Consider the following 7036-nt stretch of genomic DNA (forward strand, 5'->3'; position numbering starts at 1 on the left):
TTCTTGCTTTGGAAATGGTTCTGCATTTTGCAACTTTATTACAAGTTTTGTATTTTGGCTTCTTTTATTCAGCGTGGTTGTTGTTAAAAATCAATCTAACCAAAATGAAAGTTATTTCTGGAAATGACTAACTAGAATAATTGTTAGATAATAGAATAATAAAGGAATAATTGTTGTCTGGAATAGACTAATTGAAATTGAATCATTCCAGACAACAGTTTTATAAATAGCTATAAATAAATAAACAAACAAAAAAATAATTTTCATTTCTGTTAGAGTGGTTGTTACAACCAGGGCTGACCAGGGCCGTCCCGAACGGGAGGTGAAGGGAGTATCCCCCCTTCCCACAGCTGATGTATATGCATTTGAATTAGCACATTTGTACATTTAGTATTTCAGTTGGCAAGTTTTGAAGTATAGTTGGCAAATGTCAAATATTAAGGACCCTTTTTTTGTGTATGTGCGTGTGTCTGGCAAAAAACACATACGAAGCCCCCTCCCAAATAAGAGACCTCTTCGAAACGGCTCTAACATCAGCCACGCGGATTAAGAGAACAAATATGTCCGGCTCCTTTACGGTAAATTTTTATCAGGGCCACTAACTTATTTCCTTACGACAAAAAAATTAATACTAAAACAAATAAATCAAAAAAATGCCTTTTTAAAGCTTTTTTGCAAAATATCTTTCTTTCTAAAAAGTTATAAACCCCAACTTTAAAGAAAAGTAAAATATTAAAGAAAAAAAATAAGGGTACATCCCCCCTTGCCCAGGAAACTAGTTTAACATGAATATTCATCGGGACTACACAAATGCTGTCAAGATAAAGTAAAATCAAAGTAAAGTCTAAAAGATAAAGTAAAATCAAAAAAAAAAGAGATTTAAAAAAGTGGAGTTCTCCAGTTGCTTCTGAAAACAGAAGCAACTGGAGAACGGGTTGGACACCAACGAAACAAAAAGAAGGTTATTAGGGTGCCCACAACCTATAGTAGAAGATTGAGCAGCTTTGCTTACCGTCTTTTTTCAAATAGACTATAATGATAAAACGCATTAAAAGATTATATCTGATAAACACATATCATAAGATCATATAAATTATATCAGATAATTTAAATGACTTATAATTTTTTGAAAATTGTTTTAGCAGTCGATGTCCTTGGGATACAAAAAAATGTTATATTGCATCATATTACCATAACAAAATACTTGATTGAAAAGGCAAATACAAAGAAAAAATACTGGACAAAAAGTGCTCTCTAACAAATAGTAACGAAAAGTGCACAGTAACGAATAGTAACGAATAGTCAACTGTTATCCATAGCTTAGAAATTATGCCCCCTTCCCCCTTTCCTCCCTCGACAAGTTTCATTAACTGCCACTAACTTGTTTCTGCTCAACAAAAAAAAGAAGTAAAAAATCAATGATTATTTAGTAGCCCCTATTAGCACTCATGCGGTAAGGAGCCCGTCTCTACACTACTGATATACCCGCAAGTTGACTATATTTGCCACTAATAATAATAGAACTATCCTTTATGATATACGTAAAAAAAAATCATTTCCCAATGCCCCACCACAACCACTGTCCACATACATCAGAGTATTACCTAAAGTATCACTTTGTAAAGTAAGTGTTATGTTTTTTTAATATTATATTTACGTAAGTTTACTTCATATATAACTTTTTTTACATATAAAAAGTAAATTACATTTTGATGTAAATTTTTTACATAATTATAACCAAAATTACTTTTCAAATTACTTTACACGACTTACCATTAAAAGTAAGTTACATTTACAAGTAAAAGTAAAAATGCAAATAACTTTTACTTGTAAATGTAAATTACTTTTTTTAAGTAACAGTTACTCATTTAAAAAACTTAAGTTTTACATGTTGTATAATTTATGTAAAAAAAACAAAAACGAATTACTTTTAAATGTAAGTAAATTATATATTTTTATATGAGTTATGTAAAGTAATTTATACTTAAAAGTAATTCGCGCCTTTATATCAAAATAAGTATAAGTGTCATCCCTAGTTGCAAGTAAACGAAACAAATATTGTTATTTCTTAATAGCGATTCGTACAGCGATGTTTGTTTTTTGAGCTGCGCAATAAAATCGCGGTAGTTTCGATGTTCCCAACTCCATTTCGATATCTTTATTAGCCTCAGCACTATGAAAATTGTATTCATAATCTTCGTTAACGTCATAAGTAATGTTTACTTCCACAGCTGTTTTGGCTAACTGAATAACATTTGTAAACGTAAGCTTCCTTGATTCAATTAAACGCACCTCAAGAAGTTCATCAAAGGTTCGAGTTTCAATATTTAAGAATTCATGTTCACCAATTTTTAACTGCTCATTATCTGCTTCTTCAATATAAAGGACAACCTCTTGGTTCAGCAAATGGATCATCTTTCTATGCACTATTGCCGCCTTTCGTCTTTCATCTCTTCCTTCTTGAGACTTTTCAAACAATTGCTTAAACAGTCTGAAGAATGAGCTCCCATCATCACATGCTTTTAAATAGAATATAACTAATGTAATCAATAAATTTATTGTGATTCCAGTAATTAAAGCTATAAGATTAAAAAAAAGTACCAATATTTTGGATTTATTAAAAGTATTGATAACCTTTTTAACTCAGAATTTAATATTTTAACATTGTGAAGTCATCTGTTCTATACCAATAATGATGATTTCTTTTTTTAAATCACTGTTCGTTAATGTTGTACCAACCGCAATAAAGTCCAACATTTCAGGAGATGTCCATATATCACTAAATAAAGTAACAACCAGGGCATCATCTAATTTTTCGTTAATTATGTTTGATAATTTTGCCATTGTTTCTGGTATCAAGCTTTCTCTAAAACTTTTTGCACAAGGAAGTGTAACTTTGACTATTTTCCTCAGAAAGGAATTATTAAATGCATTAATCGAGCAGCTCAATGTAACAAAGAACTTGATAGCGTTCAAAGTATCGGTATCTACCACTTTTATTTGATTTGTTTAGTGTGTCATATATTAGTCAAACCACTTACCCAAAATGTTGTGACGTTTTTTTTTTGTGAATGCTTCTTAATGTTGGATGTTAGACCAATACGAGCTGTGAACTTTTGATTAAAAAATATGCAGAAAAACTCGACATCATCTTGTAATTTATTTATTCGAATATCAGATGTAACGAAATGAAGATATGAATTATAATCCTAAAATATATGAAAATCATACGCTACATTGTACTTAACAATATTTTAAATCTAAGAAAAAGTAGTTTAAAAAGCCGTTCAATTAAGTTCATGATAAACTTCTTTTTTGGAAAAATATTTCTTTGACCAAAATCTTGCATTTTATTTATCAAATTAAACGAGACTTCTGATAAGTTTGGCGAAAGACTACAACTCTGAAACTTTAATCTCGGGTCTTGGTCTTGGGTCTTGTTGAATAGGAGGAATTGAAATACTGGAAGTTGAAGTATTATTCGAAGGCTTTACCGATAATGATGTCAACGCTGCACTTGCTGCCTACATAAAAGATTTTGTCGTTTTTGTTGGATTTACAAATCTTGTTCTTTTTGAAATTGTTTCTCCAGATTTAGATGCAGACGAACTTTGAGATAAATAAGGTTGTAATTGCAACTGTTGTGATTGTGAAGTTTCTTCATGTCGCTTTTTTGAACTTTGGGATATTCTCATAATAGATCTTACTCTTGCGACATTGATGAGTCATATTAGATTAGATATTTATGAAAAAATTTGGTTAGTTTAGGAAGTAAAACTTGGTTTTATTTCCAAAACTAATTTTTTTATATTATATGTATATGCTGCATATACTTATATCATAAGGAAATGCCTATATGAACTGCCTTTTGCTATATGGAAATGCCATTAGACATATCCTTTAAAAAAAATGATTACCTAATTTAATATGATTCAGGTCATTTTATAACAAATCAAAAAGTAATTATTGATTAACCTTGTTAAAAATGATACTTAATTTATCATTATAATAATTTCTTTTAAAATGAGTGTATAATGAGTTTAAATTCAGTGAATATTGTCAGATTTTTTATAATAATTGTATTAAGCCTACTAATTATAGATATTTTTTTTATAATTATTTATATGTTTCGTATTAATTAAAAATTAATTCGCGAACAAATTTTTAATTGCATCTTCTAACACCGCGTGCAATCCTGTCCGTTGTCTTTATGTTATCTTTCTAAATCGACTACTTCTATCTTTCACTCTAACATATCTTCGTTCTTCCTAAAATCACTTTACTCTTGGTCCGTAGAGCGGGTTATGCGGTCCTTGGTAATGTGGCCTCTATATGGCAATTAGCCGGAGGAGGATAAACCACAGTACCAATTATAGATATTAAGTAATACTTTTTTCTAAAAATTGTTTTGGTTAAAATTATAGTAACTTAAACAACTGAGTATTATTGTGTTCATTTTGTGAGCGGAAAATAAATTTTTTCTTTATTCTAAACAATTTTTAAAATGTGCGTGTGCGCTGACCAATCACATAGTATTTTTGTGGTTGATTGCTCGTTTTAAGTAATCCTTTTTATATGTAAAAAGATAGTTTAAAAAGATCGACGCTCGCTCATACTTTATGCATAAAGTACCCGCGTGCGTTCATCGCTCCTAAAATAAATTTTTAAACAGTTAAATTATGAATTCGATCTCAAATTATGTGGGGTAATAAGTTTGTGACATTTGGAGAATGTAGTGGGAAATTTGTGACCTCACAGCTAATTTGATCAAGTTCTAAAACTATTTATAGCTCTAAATTATGGCAAGCTTAATTTTACGTATGCATTGTTAATGTAATGGGATTGCATTGCACTGCATGTTTTTGAAAAAAAATCAACAAGTAAATAATGAACGGTAAGAAAAAAAAAAAAAAGAAAACAATAAGAATTTTTAAAAGCGGAAAAAAAGACAATGAAAAGAGAAACAAACAATTTTATTTAATAAGTAGGCTATTGTGGGCATGATGCCCATCTTCCTTATAAAACTTAATTGCGCACAACAAATAAAAGTTAAAAGAACGAAAAACACACTACGGTACAATTATACAAAGGAATTAATGGAATCTCAAAAAAAAAATTTGAAGAAATAGAATCACCTAGTATTTATGAAAAAGAGGAAAATGCAGGGCCGTACCAATTAAAAAACAATAATCAGTTTATGAAACAAATTTTCACGGAGTTGCTGCTGTTGATAAGAAAATTAATTAAACTTCCGCCCCTTGACACAAACTCCTAAATATTAAAGATAATTTTTTAACACAGGGATATATATATATATATATATATATATATATATATATATATATATATATATATATATATATATATATATATATATATATATATATACATACGTTGACCATCTTATTAAAGGGAAACATTGACACAAGATGGACTGCCAAAAAAAAAGCAATCACACTATTGCACAGACAAATCAAAGACGTTCTTCAAGTTTTTGGAATCCATTATCCACAATCCCATGACAAATGCTGTCACAGTTAGCAGTGAAAAAGAACTTATCATTCAAATTGATTTCAGTTTTTTGTGTTTGTTGGATTTCTGGTGTCAAATTCTTTCTCTAATTGACCGGGAAAACAAACTGCTTAAGTCAAAAACCGTTTCAATTTACATTTCCGCAAAAAAATGAAAGGATTGAACGCTTCCATTCAGAATCTTTGAGATGTTAGGGTGGACAACATTATAAAAGATGCCATAGAAAATTTTTTCACTTTCTTGGCGCTGTTTTTTATTCTTCTTAAATTCAGCACCAGATAACTTTTGGGTTTGACCCCTAATAGAATTATAATGCTCAAAAGTTATCAAAGGTATATTAGTGTTATAGGGCGCTTTTTTGTTCAGTATATGAGCTTTAATATTTAAGAGTTTGCGTCAAGAGGCGGAATTTTAATTAATTTTCTTATCAACAGCAGCGACGCCGTGAAAATTAGTTTCATAAATTGATTATTGTTTTTTTAATTTATCAAAGTTTGCGCCCTCCCAATTTTGGCGCCTCAGGCCGCGGCCCGGCCGGCCACGCTCTTGGTGCGGCTCTGGTTAACATATCGAAAAATAATTAGTAATTCATACAAGTGTTTATATTTTATGTAACTGCAAAAAATGAAGACAATTGTAGTTGCGAAAGAAACTGATCGTGAGATCTTGGTCTTTTAAGTCATGGTCTTCATTTTTTAATAATGAAATAGAGTTAAAGAATAATGAAACAGTCTAAGGATTTGACGATAGCAAAGTTAAACAATAAATTCGGGATGAAAAAAATTTCAATTACACATTAGAAAATGTTTTTAAATTACATAAAGCATTTTATGGACATTTTGACCTCCTCTTTCACTCTTATTACAAATTATAACAAACCTAGATCTCCTCACTGACCGCCACGTTTACAATATCAATAAAAAAGTCCAGAGAGAAAATTCTATATTTACATTTAAATCATTGAAATTTAACAAACAAACAAAAAACATGATGAACTTGATGCTCTTGTTATCAATAATCTAAACAGGACAGACGGCTAACGTTTTTAAATTTCTTATGTAAAAAATAAAAATAATAATAACTTTCAAAAGTTAGCAACCTGCCTTGCTCACTCCAATTATCGCGTGAAATTATTTGGGGAAAAAAACAAATTTGAAAAATGTCAATTTAAAAAACATTATCACCCTGGCTTGTTTTGAATACGTCTTCTCTTTTAATCTTTTTTTATTGCAAACTATCTTTATTGAATTAAGATTAATGTTAATCTAAATAAAAATTTTAAAATAATGTTTTCCAAATAAAAATAGAGAATCTATAAATTACAAAATCGACTAGTTTTTCAAAATAGACTTTAATTAAATTGACATTAAGGTGCAAAAACGTGCGCCGAAGCACAACAATTTAAAGACAGACACATTATAATATAAAGTATTTGTAACATTTCAAAAACTCTTATTTTAATGAAGTTTATTTTATTTGTTTATTTATTTATTTCGTCATTAAA

Source organism: Hydra vulgaris, chromosome 02 (genome assembly GCF_038396675.1).
Source record: "Hydra vulgaris chromosome 02, alternate assembly HydraT2T_AEP".
NCBI lineage: Eukaryota > Metazoa > Cnidaria > Hydrozoa > Anthoathecata > Hydridae > Hydra > Hydra vulgaris.